General features: G+C 39.6%; 1 protein-coding gene and 1 non-coding gene across 2 annotated transcripts in view; both read right to left on the bottom strand.

The window, feature by feature from the left end:
* RORB (RAR related orphan receptor B) overlaps nt 1-20,775 on the bottom strand; it is a 211,005-nt gene that overhangs the window by 98,993 nt on the left and 91,237 nt on the right. The gene's annotated exons all lie outside the window — the stretch shown is intronic.
* LOC112447924 (small nucleolar RNA U2-30) lies at nt 3,399-3,468 on the bottom strand. Its single transcript, XR_003036189.1, has one exon. It is a non-coding gene; the product is annotated as a small nucleolar RNA U2-30 (small nucleolar RNA).

Genomic DNA, 20,775 nt, shown 5'->3' with positions numbered 1-20,775 from the left:
GGAGGCTTAATTGAAATAATGCTCAAGAACCTAGAAACAGGGGTTGAAATATGAGGAGTGTGCTGACAGCTCTGTGTCCTCAGATGTGATGGGAAATGCTGTGTATATTCACGAATGTACAAGCTTGTACAAACGTCTCATTCACGTAAAAGGCAGATAGTGGAAATTAGAGTCCATCAGAGGCAGTGTTCCTTATTTAAATATATTAATATTATCCCAGGTAAGTTTGATCCTTTTGAAAACATATTAAAGCCGCCCATATCCCGAATTTTATAGCTTGAGCCTTTGCAAATTCCTCTAAAATGCTGGGCTGCCCTTTCAAGCACCCTGATTTTTCTTCCAGAGCCTCTCTGCATGGAGAGCTTCCTACAATATGTTACATAATTTTCATTCTTCTTTTTCTGGCTATGCCAGGTGGCTTGCAGTATCTTAGTTTCCTGACTAGAGATTGAACCCTGGACCCCCAGTAATGAAAGTGTGAAGTCTGAGTCCTAACCACTGGACAGCCAGGGAATTTCTTTCATTTTTTTTTTTTTTTCAAATTGTGTTGGGAATATGATGTAACTTTCTGTGAAGACTGACTCCCTTTTAAGAATCAATTGCACTGGTATAACATTTCAAGGCCCAGGTCCTGTGAGGTGCATGGAAATGTAATAGCTACCAAAAAAAAAAAAAAGACTCCAGACAGCGGAGCTTTTTGAGCTCTTGTGTCTTCTATTTATACATCTCTGGTCCTCTATTTATGGACAATCTATTGCTCTTCTGGCTGGATCAGTGCAATTTCCTGTAGCAATAGCATTGACTGCCCTGTCCCTTTACGCCTTCCATGGAGGACTTGGAAACCAGATAACCAAGCTTGCTAGAATTGTGTGTTGTTGTTGTTGTTCACAAAGTCGTATCCAACTCTTTGCGACCCCATGGACTGCAGCGTATCATGCTCTTCTGTCCTCCACTATCTTCCAGAGTTTGCTCAAATTCATGTGTGTACAGAATTGTATGTACAGTGGAATAAAATAGATAAATAAACATAGGTTCAGAATTAGGCCTACCCTGATTCTACATGGGAGAATTACGAGCTTTACTGATGAACTTGGTCACCGATTTTGACTATTTGGAAGTTCTTTTTTTGAATTAAAAAATTGAGTCATAGTTATGGTGCCTAATATATTCAATCAATAAATACATATTGAATTGAATTAAGCAAAGTTTCTGATGCATATCAGGAGAAATAACATTGCCAGATAGTTGACTTATGGATGAATGAAGGGCTATACTTGGTTACTGTAAGAAGCTGGCCAGACCTCTGAAGGGGTAGAAAACTGGTGTGACTATTGTCAGCTCAAGAATCAGTCTGTGCACACACACACAACTTTCCTAAGGTTTGGCAAGCTCCTCACAGACTTGCCACTATAGCATCCCCCAGCTTCCTCTCTCTCTTCACCCCTCAACTGTGGATTTTGAACAGGCTCACCAGTGCCTCCTGTCATCATTTATAGGTTTTGAGACTTGGTCCTAACTATCACTATACACCTGTGGTCTGGTTTCTCCAATTACAAACAGGTAGTATCTGCATTCCTCCTTGAAATCCTCCACTTTCACAGCCCTTAAGTCACCTATTCCTAGAGAATTTGTCCAATGAGTAGTGAGCTATGAATGTTTTCTTGACACCCTTGGCTGTTTCTTACTCTCCAGTTCTACAAATTCTACTGTAATGTCACAGGGATTCTCCAAAGACCCTGGGGTTGGAGGTGGCCAGTGTGAGCGACCTCCTAGGGCACTACTTCTTAAGCTTTAATGTTCACACAAATCACTTTTTAAAATACAGATTCTGGTTCAGTTGGTCTGGGGTGGAGCTTGAGAATCTTGAATAAATTTTTCTACTCTAGGTACTATGCTCTCTCTAGCAATAAAAGGAACCCTTGTCTTACTATTCTTAAAGTTTTTTTTTGTTTTGTTTTGTTTTCCAGGAATGTAGGAACACTGAAGCAGGAGATGGAAGGCTCCAGAGAAAGTAAGTGGAGATGGTTATGGTCACTTCCTGAACTATCAAAATCTGGGCCATTGTAGATGGTCAGCCTCTTCCTATTTTGCAAAACCAAACAGAAAGCAAACCTAAAAAATGATACACTGTCAAATGAAAAAGAACCGACCATCATCTCTCTCTCTCTTCTCTCTCTCTCACATACCCCTCTCTAAGCATTAGAAATGATGAGAAACATATTTGGTTAAATACAGGAGTTAGGGTCTCTTCTACATTAATGAATGAAATGTATTTTATCTACTGGAATCTTGTGATGTAGACAATTTAATGTGAATACATTTGACTTCCAGCTGTCAGTGAATTTAGGTAAATCCGGCTTTGAGAAAAACATGCTTTATATGAAAAACAATTTAAAATTCCATAAGAACATCTCTCTCTATCCTTTTTTTCTTTTATCTCAACCACAACACTTTTGGAAAGTAAGATAAATAATCAGACTAGTCATCAGGACTTTATGATCTAAGTCCACTTAGTATAGTATCCGCTATCCACATTAAATTTAGAATGCTTACAGCTTGATTTTATGTTTTCATCATAAATCTAAATTTTCCCTTTTTTTGTACCTAGAGTGTGCACAAGGTTTGTGTCCTCCCAAAACATCTTTTAAAGCAAAGGGACTTATTTTAAAAAGAGAATTAATGAGAAGAGCATGATGTTTTCCCCATTCAGTAGACATTGACACACAATGGAAAGCCATTCATTCACATGCCTAGAGTATCATGGTCCCAACTGAAGATTTGAATATTTTTTTAAAGGCCTTATTGGGATAGTTGAATTTTAGAAGTCCAGCCTACATTAAAGTTCCTTTTACAAGAGCTGAATACAGCTAGAAATTTCAGTGCTTTCTAGTGCTTGGTGGAAGGTGCCTTCATTGTTCCCTTCTTTCACTGCCATTCAGTTGGTGCTGGGATTTCTTTTAAAATACCCAAATCATGCAGAATAGGAAGCTTTCTAAAGTGAAATTACAATTAACTCCTGAAGGGCAATACTGTACTCTCCAAAATACCCTTTGGTGTCTGGTGAGGGACAGAATACAGAGATGGATGGGCCAGAGGTCTCACTCATATGACAGCAAACCGTGGACTGAGCTTACTGTGTGCAAATCTGTATGACTAGCATTTACAGGTGAGATTATGGAGGCTAAGAAAATTTCCCAGAGTCACATAACATGTAAGTGGTAGAATCAGGAATTGAGCTAAGATCGAGCTGAGGTTCAAGTGTCACAGTTATTGGACTAGAAGCAAATACTGTTATACATAACTGATAAAATATTTTATATTCCAGTTTAGGACTGGTGATTGATCCAAAAGTAATCAGTCTATCAACAGCATATTTATTTTTTTTAAAATTTAAATTCTGAGCTCAGATCAAGTATAGAAAGCTTCATAGCTATAAAGGTCAGTAGTAAAACATTTTCATCATTGCTCAGAACTGATCAGCCTTTCTTACACCCCCACCCACAGCCCACTGAGGTAGGTAATATTCATGTTACAGATGAGGAAACTGAGGCACAGAAAGAGTAAGTAACTTGCCTAAGGTCACATAGATAATAAGTGGAGGAGGTGGAATTTGAATCTAGGCAGTCTGACACAGAAGTCTATGTTCTTAGCAGTAACAGAAAGTCAATCATTGTAATGAATGAGTAGCAAGTGTGCAAAGTGCAGAGAAGAACAGGGAGTGCATAGTAGGAGACCCACCCCGGCTTCTGGTTAGAAAATACTTCTCTGAGGAAGATGTGATGCTTGTAGAGATCCCCACCACCCCACCTGCAGCAGATCCTTGAGAGAGGAGAGAGTGGGATAGATAGGAAGGCACGTGAGAAGACCCCCTGATGCCCCTGTCCTGTGGTTTCTTTCTTTCCTTTAAACTTTGGTTTAATGGACATGGAGATACAGAAAGAAAGCATGGAAAAGAAAACTAATATTTACTGAGTACTAGGCATTTTGCCGGAGAAGGCAATGGCACCCCACTCCAGTACTCTTGCCTGGAAAATCCCATGGACGGAGGAGCCTCATAGGCTCCAGGCCAGGGGGTCGCTAAGAGTCGGGCACGACTGAGCGACTTCACTTTCACTTTTCACTTTCATGCATTGGAGAAGGAAATGGCAACCCACTCCAGTATTCTTGCCTGGAGAATCCCAGGGACAGAGGAGCCTAGTGGGCTGCCGTCTATGGGATCGCAGAGTTGGACACGATTGAAGCAACTTAGCAGCAGCAGCAGCAGCAGGCATTTTGCTAGATGCAGTCCATACAACAAATGATTTTTGATTCTAACTAATGTCCTGTGTGATAGATCTTGACAGCATTTAAAGAATGAAGAAGTCTGAAGCTCTCAAAGTGACTTGTCCAAAGTCCTAGAATATGTAGTTAACAAAATGAGGCTTTGAATCCAGTCCTTGTCTGGGCTTTATTACTGAGCTGAAGGGGACTCTGTTTTGAAAAAAAATGTAAGTCATGTTGAAAAAGGGGACCTCTGCAGTTATGTTCCAGTAATGGAAGAAACAGTAAAGAGACACACACACAAAAAAACCAGTTAAAATTAGGATTGCCAATTCATTCATCTACTACTGAAGTCCCCCACTTTCTTAATTTCACTTTTTGCCCTTCCTGTCTATTTTACAAAATTCAGTTCAGTTCAGTTGCTCAGTCATGTCTGACTCTTTGCGACCCCATGAATTGCAGCCCTCAGGTCTCCCTGGCCATCACTAACTCCTGGAGTCCACTCAAACTCACGTCCATCGAGTTGGTGATGCCATCCAGCCATCTCATCCTCTGTCGTCCCCTTCTCCTTCTGCCCGCAAACCCTCCCAAGCATCAGAGTCTTTTCCAATGAGTCAACTCTTCGCATGAGGTGGCCAAAGTACTGGAGTTTCAGCTTTAGCATCAGTCCTTCCAATGAATACCCAGGACTGATCTCCTTCAGAATGGACTGGTTGGATCTCCTTGCAGTCCAAGGGACTCTCAAGAGTCTTCTCCAACACCACAGTTCAAAAGCATCAATTCTTCGGCGCTCAGCCTTCTTCACAGTCCAACTCTCACATCCATACCTGACCACTGGAAAAATCATAGCCTTGATTAGACGAACCTTTGTTGGCAAAGTAATGTCTCTGCTTTTGAATATGCTATCTAGGTTGGTCATAACTTTCCTTCCAAGGAGTAAGCATCTTTTAATTTCATGGCTGCAGTCACCATCTGCAGTGATTTTGGAGCCCCCCAAAATAAAGTGATACTGTTTCCCCATCTATTTCCCATGAAGCGATGGGACCAGATGCCATGATCTTCGTTTTCTGAATGTTGAGCTTTAAGCCAGCTTTCACTCTCCTCTTTCACTTTCATCAAGAGGCTTTTTAGTTCCTCTTCACTTTCTGCCATAAGGGTGGTGTCATCTGCATATCTGAGGTTATTGATATTTCCCCCAGCAATCTTGATTCCAGCTTGTGTTTCTTCCAGCCCAGCGTTTCTCATGATGTACTCTGCATATAAGTTTAATAAGCAGGGTGACAATATACAGCCTTGACATACTCCTTTTTTTTTTTTTTACAACATTTTTTTAATTTTAGAAAATTACTAATTCCTTATACTGAGTCTGAGGACAAATGATTCCAAGGAATATTCTGACCTCAAATATTAGCAATTTTTTAAAGGGATGTTTTTAAGAGCTGTATAATGGAATGGTCAATGAGTTCTACCTGTGCTACTCTGTGAATGTTAATATTGTGTTTCATTTTGGAGAAAAATTATAGTCAGAATAATTTTTTGCTAAGCAGGTACATAGAGCCTTCATTTCTTTCTGAGTTCCTTGTTTAGAAAAAAAAAAAAAAAACCTCATCTAATGGTCAGTGCCAAATCCAAAGGAAAACAAGAAGAAATAGGAAACGTTAACAGTGAAAGCAGGCCAGAGAAATATGCAACTGTTTTCCTCAGAGGATTAAAAGGTATCTTGCTTTGAAATACTTTGTACCCATACAACAAGGTAATACATGTACTTTAGCTGACTAAACAAGATTCCATTGATAGCTTAAAAGCTCTGAGTGTTCTTATGTAATGAATATACTATTTCATGTACTAATGGTCCCAAAAGAATGAGAAATGTTTTTTTAATCTTTCCTTCAGAAGAAAAGTTAACTGAATGATGAATTAAGAGTATAATACCCTTGTTCTAAATCAAAGAATGTCCAGCCATAATGAATGATGATCTGTAATAATATTACATTATATATAATGCATTTATTAGGATTAGAGGCAAATTCATTTCCATCACTAGCTTTGGCTCATAAAAGTATTACTTTATGTGAAGATAAAAAGTGGGTATTGATTTATTTTGAGGCAAATATCAAAATTTATTAACCTGAGTTTGCCAAGGTCAATATTTTCCTTATAGAGAAATATATCCATATGTTTATTGAGGCCCTGAATCAATTTTGTATTGTTGCACATATCAGGCCCTTTTAGAGTTGTAGAATAGCAAAGTCAGGTGGAGGCTTTACCCCAGTCCCTGATTTTCCAGGTGAACAAATTGATTCTCACTGAAAGGGAGGGACTTGTCCTAATTACCTCACTCACCCCACATCATGCTGGTGAGAAAGCATGCCTGCTTAGGCCTAGTGCCATATTTTTGCCACTGTATCCTCCTGCTTTCATTAGATATTTTGAAAGTGGTCTTCTAAATTCAAAGAAACCTTATTATAAATAAAATTCTGCAACATAGACTCCTGTAGCTCAGGAGCCCTGGTGAAAAGGGAGAAATGATCAGAATCTTGTGACAGTTTATACAGAATTATATTAGAATGGCTTTTCAAAAAAGAAGACCCAGTGACTGAACAGGTTTATAATGCTAGCAGGAATGGCAACCAAAGTTTCATATCTCTATATACACACACATTTGGGGAGTGTCTTCCACACTAACTCTAGCCTTGGTGATGTGACATGCTTTGGCTAATGGGTTAAGAGCAAATTTGACAGAAGCAGAGGCTTGACATGTGCTGGGACTTGCCCTCTGTTGCTGATTAGTAGGCTAGCCTACTGGAGGATGTCAGGCCAGCTGAAGTCCCCTTGACCACCCAACTCCCCAAACACCAGACAGGGAAGGCCATCCAGGACCATCCTTTCTCAGCTGAATTGTCAGTTGACTTTGAAGATCAGCTAAACTGGCTCGACAAAAGAACTGCCCAGCTGATCCACAGAATTACAATTAATAACACATATTTGTTTTTGAAAGCCCCTAAGTTTTGGGGCTTTCCTGGTGGCTCAGGGGTAAAGAACCCACCTACCAATGCAAGAGACAAGGGTTTGATCCCTGGGTTAGGAAGATCCCCCAGGAAAGGAAATGGCCACCGACTCCAGTATTCTTCTCTGGGAAATCCCATGGCCAGAGGCTCCTGGAAGGCTACTGTCCATGGGGTTGCAAAAGATTCAGACATGACTGAGTGACTAAACAATAACAAAGTTGTTGGGCTAGTTTGTTAGGCAGTAAGGCTAACTGAGATACTTGGAGATCCATCGTGGAGTTAAATCAGATACGATTGAAAAACACAGAAAGCAACATAACATAAAATAGATAAGTGGCTCATTTCAAGTTCATCCAGGTAGTCTGGCAATACTTGAATCATTCAAAAAATAAAAACCAATCAAATTATTTCATTTTCAGAAGTGGCAGATGTTCTCATATAAAAGTAACTTTTAATATAGAATTTCATTTCTTCCACTGGGAAGTGGTCAGGAGAGCTGATATGAATTTTATCTGACTTGGGCATTAAAGTTCTGACCAGTGCAAACCCAAATCCTGAAACTGTCCATTCAGAGTACTATGAGTCAACCGAGGCGAAAATCGCCTTCAATAATTTTATCTTTATTAATTTATAAGTATTCCTATCTTTCATTACACCACTGATAGCTTAGATGATGCTGTTGTTAATTTTATTGATGGGGAAAGTAAAACCCAAAGTTAAACAATCTGCTCTTCAAGGTATTACCAGCTAATGTTGGTATTAAGACAACGGACACATCGGTTAGGAGTTGATGTCAGACAAGACTTTTGATACGGAGCAGAGGATAAAGAAACAGGACAATGCATCTTCTCTGACATAGGTAAGAGAGGGTTATGTTGTTAATTTTATGATTAAACCAAAGTTAAAAATTGTGTTTAATTTGACCAATCTCCTGAGTGATGTTAGTACATATTATCAGGGTTTCTGTCACAATCTCTACTTCAATCTTAAAGTACATGGCAAAACATAAATAAAAAACATTTGCCAGATGCAGGTAGATTTCAATTTTGCCCATATGGAGTGGCATAACACAGAAGCAGAAATAAGTATTCCTAAAATAAAATATTATGAAAATGCACATGTAAATCATGCACACACACATACACATACAATTCTATTTTTCCAGAGTCAATAGTACAAATAAAAATAAGTTAAATGCGTTTCTTTACAATATAAGTTACTTTATTAGTTCTAGAGTTTCATATGCCATTGGGATCTGTGGATCATTGACACTTTGATACATTATGGATATCTTCAGTGCTAATATCCTCTGTGGAAAAAGAGTGCTGTGTCTGTAAGGAGTGAGGAGGGATGAGAATTTTGGAGGCAGTGAAAATACTCTATATGATATTATAGTGATAGATTCATGTCATTATACATTTATTCAAGCCAACACCGAGTGTGAACCCTACGGTAAACTATGCACTTTAGGTGATGTGTCACTGTGGGTTCATCCTTGGTAAAGTATGTACCATTCTGGTGAGTGATGCTGGTAATGAGGGAGGCTATGCATGTGTGCAGGCAAGAGAGCATTGGGGAAATCTCTGTACCTTCCCTTCAATTTTACTATAAACTGAAAATTGTTCTAAAAATAATTTTTTAAAAAAGAGTGAGGTGTAGATACTTTAAAAGAGTCAAATGCTCACACACTTACATAGAGTGATAATATGCACAAACCTAAAAGAATTAGTTGAAAGCCAAATGTGAATAACTTCTAATGGGATTGGGGCAGAAGCAGTGACCGACAGGATAGTACCCACGAGGAGATTCTTCATAGTCTAGTGGCTAGGAAAAAACCAAGAGTTGTCTCTAGCTGTCAGCTGCACTCCGTCTAAGACAAAATTCAGAGAAAGGAAGAGGCTTACCAAGATTACTGAATGGCAAGAGATATTCAATTTCATAACCTCCCAATAATTTATAATTTTGCTTAAGAAAAATCCAAGAGCAGATACTTGCTTCTATTCTTTATGTTGTTGTCATTCAGTCACTCAGGCATGTCTGACTTTTTGCAGCCCCAAGGACTGCATCACGCCAGCCTTCTCTGTCCTTTACCATTTCCCAGAGCTTGCTCAAACTCATGTTCATTGAGTCGACGATGCCATGCAACCATTTCATCCTCTGTAATCCCCTTTTCCTCCTGCCTTCAAGCTCTCTATAAAATGTGGTTATTCAACCTTTGAAGAATGCCATACACTGTTGTTTTTCATATATTACTCTTCTGTTCTCCTATATTTTTTGAAATTAGCCTAAGGAGAGTGGTTTCCAAAATTTGGACTAAAAAGACATTGGAGTAGGAAATAGCAACCCATTCCAGAAATCTTGCCTGGAAAATTCCATGGACAGAGGAACCTCATAGGCTACAGGTTCACCTGAGTCGGATACGACTGAACACACACACATACACACGCACAGGTCAGGCAGGTTTTCAGATCATCTTAAGCTGTACTTTCAGAATCTGTTGATTGGGAGTAATCCCAGTTATAATACCCTAAATAAAGTATCTAAATGTATTGGGTTGGCCACAAAGTCTGCTCGAGTTTTCCATAAGACCTTATGGAAAAACCTGAATGAATTTTTTTGGCTAACCCAGTATCTGTATGAGATAATATTTATTCAGTCTTCAAGCAACACTTTGTGCATAAATAGATTGTATGACTCTTCCATTATTACCCCAAGGGTCTCTGGTTGGACCACCACATTAATGCTGAGATTGAAAGGGGCATGAGACCCTAGTTCACCAGGGCCCTGGGAGTATTGTCATTTTCAGCATGAAGCACTTTTTTAAAAACCTTTTTATTCTTATTGGGGTATAGCTGAGTAACAATGTTGTGGTAGTTTCAGGTGAACAGTGAAGGGACTGAGCCACATAGATACATGTATTCAACACGAAACACTTTATGTATGGTTATTTCGTACGCAACAACCCAGCTTCACATCTACTGATAGCCAGTTCCAGTGCCAGAAGCTTTCGCCATTTACCCAGCGATCTCACTTTGAAGGCAGCCCCCAGGCTCGTTCCACTTCTGCTTCCCTTTTGTTTAAAGCTCCATTAGTTTGAAGGTCTGTGACAATAGTCACTGAAGAGTAAATTGAAACTGTTGCAGAGCATGTGTCTCCATTATCAATAAACAATGACTTTAAATGGAATAAAGTAATGTCTAGCCGAGTGTGTTCTTAATGCTATCCTCTGTGATACTGAGCTGACATGAAGAACAGTAGACACTTGAATCAATAGAAAACCTTTTCAATGCATTGAATGGCACCATGAAACTCCCAGACAGCTCTCTTTAGAGCCTAGCACACTGTGCTTCCTGGAGAAATAATAAGAAATCAACATTTAAGTGAGTGTTTACTTACATGCCAGTCATTATACTGAGTTAGTCACTGTTTCATTATCATCTCATTTATCCTCACAGCAACCTTATAAGTGGTTATATTTTCCTAATACCCATTTTGCATGAGGAAACTGAGGCATAGAGAAGAGAAATATCTTGCCTTGCCTAAGATCATGCAGCCAATACAACCCCAGACAGACTGGCTCCAAAGAAACTCTCCACCACTCCATCATACTGTCTACAGGGCTGCTGAAATGACACAGAAGTAATTTAAAAAAAAATAAGGCAAGGCTCATATAAATAGTAAGACTACACAGAAGATGGGAATAGACTTCTATATGATTCACTATGCTGAATCTACCAGCAATAGCTCATTTAGTGATATCAGTGGCTTTTAACTCTCAGCCTGTCCAGCTATAGTCTCAAGGTTACAGAGAAAGTTTATGATCATCAAGACAGGCACACACAGTGAGAATTTGCTGTATGATTCAGGGAACTCAAACTGGGGCTCTGTGACAGCCTAGAGAGATGGGATGAGGTGTAAGGTGGGAGGGAGGTTTTAAAGGGAGGGGACATGTTTGTACTCATGGCTGATTCATGTTGATGTATGGCAGAAACCAACACAATACTGTAAAGCAATCATCTTTCAATTGAAAATAAATAAATAAAGACTGGCACACAGAGGGACAGCACAAGCTAAGTCCTCTGCAAGGTTTCCTCACCATCATAAGATTCCTGACAGGTAAGCTTCAATATGTACCTGCTCTACACAGAGACATTTGCATAAACTTAAGCAATGCCATCAAAGTTCTCAACCTATTTCTTAATAAGTTTTTTTTCCAGCTGAGCAAATGCTGAATTCTGCCTTACAGAGGAAAGAGACATCTTTAACTTGTAGACTTGCCCACCAGAACTGACACATAGCATATTGCAACCCAGCCAACATTGGCTCAAAAAGCAGAGAGGTTTAGAGCTAAATAGTATTTGCTCCTTAGATGCTATGCCTCAGGAAGGATAAAGCTGGTTTGTGGTCTGAATTGCTTGTCTTCTGTAACTGACAGATCATCAACCTAAGGGTACATTTTAGAAGTCTACTTGACTAGACAAAACAATTTTTTTGGCAGATAAATGATTATCTGCAGAATTAGTAAATCAAATAAAATAATGAGCACTTGGAAATATAAACAATTCCAGGATTAGGTACAGAAAACAGATCAATAGGTCCACAGAGACTGTCAGGATGTTTGGGGAAGATTGTTGGGACATGTGCAGCTTTGGAAATTGTCTGTGTGGTGCAAGCTGGACCTTTAGTCCATAAACTGCTTTATTAGCCATCTACTGAGGCCACAGCAAATTTCTTTACAGAAACACTGGCCTGAGCCCTAGAGGAACATCTACGGGTTGGAAAGTAGGTTTGTGTCTGATCTGGAAGTGTGTAATGTAAGCCTTGTAGATTTTTAGGGAAAGAGGATGGGTAGGGGGAGCTAGAGATACATTCTCCACCATTCATTTGCACATAACAGGGCCCAGTCTGTGTGACACACAGCTGCTAATGCAAGCATAGAGACCTTGGGACAAACAATCCCGGGCAGAGATATGAGCAAGACAGCCACAGTAGTTCAAGTTCTTGAGTCTTTCTTTGAAGATACAGCAGCTCTCACTTTTCTATAATTTCAAATCAAATATTGACATCAACTAAATGAATGGATCTTTTTCCCCTCAAAAATAAGCTACTCAGATCCTGTGCTTTGTCGCTCAGTCTTGTCCAACTCTGCAACCCCAAGGACTCTAGCCTGCCAGGTTCCTCTGTCCATAGGGATTCTCTAGACAAGAATACCAGAGTGAGTTGCCATGCCATCCTCCAGATTCAGATCCTACAACTGTTCATATTGTGTATATAAGAACCTCAGGGGATCATGGGCTTCTCAGGTGGTGCTATTGGTAAAGAACCTGTCTGCCAATGCAGGAGACATAAGAGAGAAGGTTTGAGCCCTGGGTCAGGAAGATCCCTTGGAGGAAGACATGGCAACCCACTCCAGTATTCTTGCCTGGAGAATCCCATGGACAAGGAGCCTGGTGGGCTGCAGTCCATAGGGTCTCACAGAATTGGACACAACTGAAGCAACTTAGCACACATGCATGCAGGAGACACGCAGGAGATCATAAGCTCAAGTACCAGTACTGTCTGAGGCTTGGGGAGGTAACATATATAGTAGAAGGGAGATAAGCACAAGAGTGGCGTGTGGTGGGGACTGTAGTGAACTAGAAAGCACACACTCTATCCAAAGGAGCAGGTGCTGCTCAGATCCAGCTGAAGTTACTGAGTAGGACTGTAGACATAGAAGCAACCCAGGATTTTGTGTGATATCTTCCAATTTTTGAACTTTGGTAACTGACTCAAGTGTTTTAAAAACACTATAGGGGCAAAACAAAATAATATTGTTGGGAGTATTTGGCAGGCAGTCTGCCAATTTGTAACCTTTGTAGGGTTCTCTTCAATTTAATAATGTGCTCACATTTTTAAGTGGCACTGGAATTTGTTACCTGCCATTAGTAGGGCATGGGGTCTGAGCCATTTTTCTCATATCAGTGACAATTTCCACTGGTCCATTTACCCTCTTGGTCGAGTTCTTTTTTGTACACATAACAAAAGCCATCTGGAAGCTGATTTTAGAGAATAAGTAGGAGGCAAATTAACCCAGATAGCTAACAGGTTCATACTTTGAACCTGAAATCCTGGTCGTATTAATATCATAGCCTAACAACTTAAGCAAACTAGTCATAAACTTTTCCCATTCTACTTAAAAGGTAATCTTATTTTGGGTGTTACTTCTTCTGACAGAATGAAATATTTCATCCATGCTGGGAAGTTCAAGAGGAGATATAAATAGACACTGAATAGACAATAGAATATTTATATTGTCACTACAAATCCAAGGAATCTGATTTTTTTCAACTGATTGATATGGCTGAGAATTTTTTATTTCGCTTCATGAGTACAGGCTTTAAGAAATAAAATAACGGTGCTATTTTTAAGATGTAAAATAACAATCTACACATGCATAAAGTGTATTGCAGGTGTCTTTGAGTTTCTAAAGCTCTAGAGAAAGAGTGGCATAAAATATACAATCAAATAATCCATTAGAGGGATGCCCTGTGTTCTAATGCCTAACGGTAGTCATGAATTCAATATCAAATAATGCTTGGCTCTCAGGGGCATCACTTCATTAAGAGAGAATTTCACCGAGAGTTACACAGACTGGAGCCTTTGAATAGACTGATACAGATACAGTTGTAGGGAGAGTGGAATATTTGAAGAGGTGCATGTGGGCTCATGTTTTATTGTTAATGCCTCTTGCTCCTTTGCATTTTGGGCTGAGGTCTGCAAACTTTTCCCTCTCAAGCCCATGGAGCTATTTCTTGTCATTCTGGTGAGGTTGTAAAGGCAATCAATTTATTGCTGGCAAACCTCACTTGTTAATAGCTTTCCTTTGATCTTAAGTTCCTGGGATAAGAGATAAAAAAACAAAACAAATCTGGTTTCCTTAGTAAATGATCTCTTTCCATCTGTATTCTGAAACTGGTCTTAGTTTTATTAATCAGCTGATGTGGGAGTGGAGCACATAGAAAATGCTTGTTTACAGCTCAAGAAAGAGTAGGCCTTCTGGATCCTATTTCACTGCCCCCACCTTTGACAACGATTTTTTTTTTTTTTTCCAATTGAAGTATAGTTGATTTATATGGTGTGGTAACATTTTAAATGCCTGAGACTGCATGAAACTTTACTGTATAGATCCTTTGGAAGGAATGAGCTGACATTCTTAAGATGCTGGTTAATTTTCATAAGGCAAGACAGAAGCTAGTATACATCCTTACTTCCACTTAGGAACCCAGAGGAGATGTGCAGGTTCTTTGGAATTCTGTGTTACCAAGGTCAGAGACTTGAGTCTCTAGGGTAGAGGGAAGGAGTCAAGCTGTTTGCCCACCAGAACATCTGGCTCCTTTTCCACAGCTTGACAGAACAAAACTTCATTCACTTCTAGAGATTCAATGGAATATTTGATTCTAAAAAGCCCATGACGTTCCCTTACTTATTTCCAGACTTACTATAGAAATTTTCCTCTCTTCTACTATTGCTGTTATAAAAATTCACTTTGCACAAAGTAACTGAGGCATGATTTATTTCAGGGACTTTCCCAAGGGAGTGTAATATCCTTATAAATCACTGGTACATTGAGTGTTCTTGCCACTTTCCTGAGCTGATTCTGAAAAATGTTTAGGACCAGGAGTTTCTTTCAGTCTCCAGAAGAGGATACAAACAGCTGCTTGATTTACCATCCCTGATGAATAAACTTTGGTGGTCTTAATTCCTTTCTTGGAAGAATAGTATATTCCTTAAAAATTATTATAGAATTCTTTTGGAGGATTAGCAGTAACAGGAAGACAGTAACATTCTCTTTTTAATTTTCCCATAGTGAAAGTAATGGAAGTTGCTCAGGTGTGTCCAACTCATTGCCATCCTGTGGACTGTAACCCATCAGGCTCCTCTGGCCATGACATTCTCCAGGCAAGAATACTCGAGTGGGTAGCCATTCCCTTCTCCAGGGGATCTACCTGACCCAGGGATAGAATCCTCTATTCTTCTGCATTGCAGGCAGATTCTTTACTGTCTGAGCCACTAGGGAAGCCCATAGCCACAAGGAATTAGTATACTAAAAGGACTTCAGTGTTGGTTTTACACTGTTTTCTAGGTAATAATTTTGGAAAGATGATTCTGGGTACCAATCAAGGGGCAAGATCTGTGAAATAAGTCAGAGAAAGACAAATACTGAATGATCTCACTTATATATGGAATCTAAAAAAGCCAAGCTCATAGAAGCAGACTGAAATGGTAGCTGCAGGAGATGGGGAGTTACAGACATGCAGGAGATGTTGCTCAAAGGCTATAGACTTCCAGTTATAAGATGAATAAGTTCTGGGGATCTAATGCCTAGCCTGATGGATATAGTTAATAACACTGTATTGTATAATTGAAAGTTGCTAACAGAGTAGATCTGAAACATTCTCACCATAACAACAAAATAATAATTATATAATTTATTATGTAAATAATAATTATTATGTAATAATAATAATGTGATATGTTAAATAGCTTTATTGTAGTAATAATTTTGCAATACATATGTGTATGAAATCATCACACTGTATACTCTTAAAGAGATGGGAATACCAGACCACCTGACCTGCCTCCTGAGAAATCTGTATGCAGATCAAGAAGCAACAGTTAGAACTGGACATAGAAAAACAGACTGGTTCCAAATCGGGAAAGGAGTATGTCAAGGCTTTATATTGCCACCCTGCTTTTTTAACTTATATGCAGAGTACATAATGAGAAATCCTGGACTGGATGAAGCACAAGCTGAAATCAGGATTGTCGGGAGAAATATCAATAACCTCAGATATGCAGATGACACCACACTTACTGCAGAAGAGCCTCTTGATGAAAGTGAAAGAGGAGAGTGAAAAAGTTGGCTTAAAACTCAACATTCAGAAAATTAAGATCATGGCATCTGGTCCCAACACTTCATGGCAAATAGACAGGGAAACAGTGAAAGACTTTATTTTTTGGGCTTCAAAATCACTGTAGGTGGTGACTGCCACCATGAAATTAAAAGATGCTTGCTCCTTGGAAGAAAAGCTATGAACAACCTAGACAGTTCATTAAAAAGCAGAGACATTACTTTGCCAACAGAGGTCTGTCTAGTCAAAGCTGTGGTTTTTCCGGTAGTCATGTATGGATGTGAGAGTTGGACCATAAAGAAAGCTAATCACCAAAGAATTGATGCTTTTGAACTGTGGTGTTGGAGAAGACTCTTGAGAGTCCCTTGGACAGCAAGGAGATTCAATCAGTCCATCCTAAAGGAAATCAGTCCTGAATATTAATTGGAAGGACTGATGCTGCCCCTGAAACTCCAATACTTTGGCCACCTGCTGCAAAGAGCTGACTCATTTGAAAAGACCCTGATGCTGGGAAAGGTTGAGGGCAGGATGAGAAGGGGACAACAGAGGATGAGATGGTTGGATGGCATCACTGACTCTATGAACATGAGTTTGAGCAAGCTCCAGGAGTTGGTGATGGACAGGGAAGCCTGACACGCTGCAGTCCATGGGGTCTCAAAGAGTCGGACATGACTGAGTGACTGAGCTGAACACTAAACTTGCACAATTGACATGTGTCACTTATATCTCAAAACTAGGAGAACAAAGGGGCAAGATACCAGAATAATTTCATTTTTTTTTTTGAATACTCATGCAAATCTTGGCAACAGGTAACACTGGCTTAGCGAATTAGCATAGAAAAATTCATGTGTATTTCATGCATTTTTTTGAGACTCTTTGGTGTAACAGGAAAGTTTATCTCAAACTGATGATTTCCTTATCCCTTTGGTTACACTCTTATTGAGGCTTACTACAATTGTGCCATTTCCAAGTTTCGCTTTCTAAACAAAAGCCATATTAGGTGATTCTGAAATGCCTTCCAATGTTTCTTGGACAAATAAGTCTACCCAGATGGAACACAGACTCCACTGAGAGAAGTGAGCAAAGGATGATAGACACAAGTTGAAATCAAAATCTAGTATTTTCAAAAGAGTCAGTGTCTTATAAAATACTCTCTTCTACTGCAGTGAATGTGACATGATAGGAAAAATGCTTCTCAAGTTCATGACGCAATTTACATTCTCAAGCAAACAGAACTACTTTTCCATCTCCCATGGAAAAGTATTTACCATCAACATTTTAATTGGTGCCTCAATTAAACTCTTGTGCTTGGTCACCTTATAGCTTTTTATAAGAAGAGAAAGGCCCAACCAGCAGAGTTCAGTTAACAATGCTACGATTTAGAGAGGAAAGCCTTTGGGAATTCAGCCCTTTAACAATGCTAAAAGATGCTGCCAGCAATCTAAAGCAGACAAATGCAAAAAAGAAAGAAACTTAAAAAGGGAAAAGTAAAGTATGCTTTGCAATGTGTAAATCATCATTAATGTATCAGTAAATAAACAGTAGTTTTGCTATTGCTCAGCAATTTCCATCTATCTAGTTTTAAGTTCCATGCCAGATTTGCTACAAGTCAAAATTGAAAGTATTATATACTAAACGTAAATTATTATTTGTTAGTCTAGGTGAGGAAACAGTGGAGTAAGTTTTAGAAAAATCACAAAACATAACTTGATCAGCTAAAAATATTTATATTCTATATATGTGTATATTTATATATATTAATAGAAAATGAATATAGTTTATAAACTGGCTTGTTGGCAAGAGGTTTTCATCTACTCATATATATAAAATCAAGGTCAAGGAGTGCTCTGTTTTCTCCTGCAGATGATCGCTGACTACTGAGCTGAAGTGAGGCAGCACAGGCAGAAGGAAACGGAGAAGGACATGCTAAAACACACCATCAAGTGATAGAGGATTTATCTGGTGATGGGGACTTACGCAAACAAGTTAGGTGGACTTCAGAAGAAAGGTAGAACCCTAGTGGTGATTTTAACCACAACAGACTTCGTGCATGCATGCATGCCAAGTGCCTTCAGTCATGTCCCACTCTGTGTGAGCCTATGGACTGCAGACAGCCAGGCTCCTCTGTCCATGGGATTCTCCAGGCAAGAATACGGGAGTGGGTTGCCATTCCCTGCTCCAAGGGATCTTCCCGACCCAGGGATATAACTTGCATCTTTTTATGTATTTTGCGCAGGCAGGCAGGTCTTCACCACTAGTGCCAACTGGGAAGCCCTGTAACAGACTTCACATGGAAATCAAGTAGAAAGACCAAGGGCTTGTCCCATTTCATCTAAGTCAATGATGTATATGGCTGTAATAAGGTATCAGAGTGCCTGAAGAACTATGGATGGAGGTTCATGACATTGTACAGGAGGCAGTGATCAAGACCATCCCCAAGAAAAAGAAATGCAAAAAGGCAAAATGGTTGTCTGAGGAGGCCTTACAAATAGCTATGAAAAGAAGAGAAGCAAAAAGCAAAGGAGAAAGGGAAAGATATACCCACTTGAATGCAGACTTCCAAAGAATAGCAAGGAAACATAAGAAAGCCTTCCTCAGTGATCAATGCAAAGAAATAGAGGAAAACAATAGAGTGGGAAAGATCATAAATCTCTTGAAGAAAATTAGAGATACCAAGGGAACTTTTCATGCACAGATGGGCACAACAAAGGACAGAAATGGTATGGACCTAACAGAAGCAGAAGATATTAAGAAGAGATGGCAAGAATACACAGAAGAACTGTACAAAATAGATCTTCATGACCCAGATAACCATGATGGTGTGATCACTGACCTAGAGCCAGACATCCTGGAATGTGAAGTCAAGTGGGCCTTAGGAAGCATCACTATGAACAAAGCTAGTGGAGGTGATGGAATTCCAGTGAGCTATTTCAAATCCTAAAAGATGATGCTGTGAAAGTGCTGCACTCAATATGCCAGCAACTTTGGAAAACTCAGCAGTGGCCACAGGATTGGAAAAGGTCAGTTTTCATTCCAATTCCAAAGAAAGGCAATGCCAAAGAATCCTCAAACTACCGCACAATTGCACTCATCTCACATGCTAGTAAAGTAAAGTTCAAAATTCTCCAAGCCAGGCTTCAGCAATACATGAACCGTGAACTTCCAGATGTTCAAGCTGGTTTTAGAAAAGGCAGAGGAACCAGAGATCAAATTGCCAACCTCCACTGAATCATCAAAAAAGCAAGAGAGATCCAGAAAAATATATACTTCTTCTTTATTGACTATGCCAAAGCCTTTGACTGTCTGGGTCACAACAAACTGTAGAAAATTCTTCAGGAGATGGGAATACCAGACCACCTGACCTGCCTCCTGAGAAATCTGTATTCAGGTCAGGAAGCAACAGTTAGAACTGGATATGAAACAACAGACTGGTTCCAAATCAGGAAAGGGGTATGTCAGGGCTGTATATTGCCACCCTGCTTTTTTTAACTTATATGCAGAGTATATCATGAGAAATCCTAGACTGGATGAAGCACGAGCTGAAATCAAGATTGCCAGGAGAAATATCAATAACCTCAGACATGCAGGTGACATATAGCAGAAAGTGAAGAAGGACTGAAGAGCCCCTTGATGAAACTGAAAGAGGAGAGTGAAAAATTTGGCTTAAGGCTCAACATCCAGAAAACTAAGATCATGGCATCTGGTCCCATCACTTCATGGCAAAAAGATGGGGAAACAGTGGAAACAGTGGCTGACTTTATTTTTTTGGGCTCCAAAATCACTGCAGATGGTGACTGCCATGATGAAATTAAAAGACACTTGCTCCTTGGAAGAAAAGCTATGAACAACCTAGACAGTTCATTAAAAAGCAGAGACATTACTTTGCCAACAAAGGTTTGTCTAGTCAAAGCTGTGGTTTTTCCAGTAGTCATGTATGGATGTGAGAGTTGGACTATAAAGAAAGCTGAGCACCAAAGAATTGATGTTTTTGAACTGTGGTGTTGGAGAAGACTCTTGAGAGTCCCTTGGACAGCAAAGAAATCCAACCAGTCCATCTTCAAGGAAATCAGTCCTGAATATTAATTGGAAGGACTGATGCTGCAGCTGAAACTCCAATACTTTGGCCACCTGCTGCGAAGAGCTGACTCATTTGTAAAGACTCTGATGCTGGGAAAGATTGAAGGAGGGAGGCGAAGGGGACAACAGAGGATGAGATGGTTGGATGGCATCACTGACTCAGTGGACACGACTTTGAGTAAGCTCTGGAAGTTGGTGATGGACAGAGAAGCTTGATGTGCTGCAGTCCACGGGGTTGCAGAGTCAGACACGACTGAGTGACTGAACTGAACTGAATTGAACTGAAAGTATCTTTAAAAGAGTCTATTACTTCAAGTAAAATTTTAGTATTCAAAATAAAATCTTTTTACTGCACTTTATGGCACAATTTTAAGAATTGATTCATGAGATCCTTGTATCAACTGGGTCTCATAACCTACTTACTTCCTAGATTCTTTCATGCCCTGGACCTGAACACATTTCGCGTATGCTTGCTCAGTCATGTCTGACTCTGCAACCCCATGGACCGTAGACCATTAGGCTCCTCTGACTATGGG

Source organism: Bos taurus, chromosome 8 (genome assembly GCF_002263795.3).
Source record: "Bos taurus isolate L1 Dominette 01449 registration number 42190680 breed Hereford chromosome 8, ARS-UCD2.0, whole genome shotgun sequence".
In the NCBI taxonomy this organism is placed as follows: domain Eukaryota; kingdom Metazoa; phylum Chordata; class Mammalia; order Artiodactyla; family Bovidae; genus Bos; species Bos taurus.
Note: the sequence above shows the minus strand (reverse complement) of the source record. Positions and strands in the feature narration are given on the sequence as shown.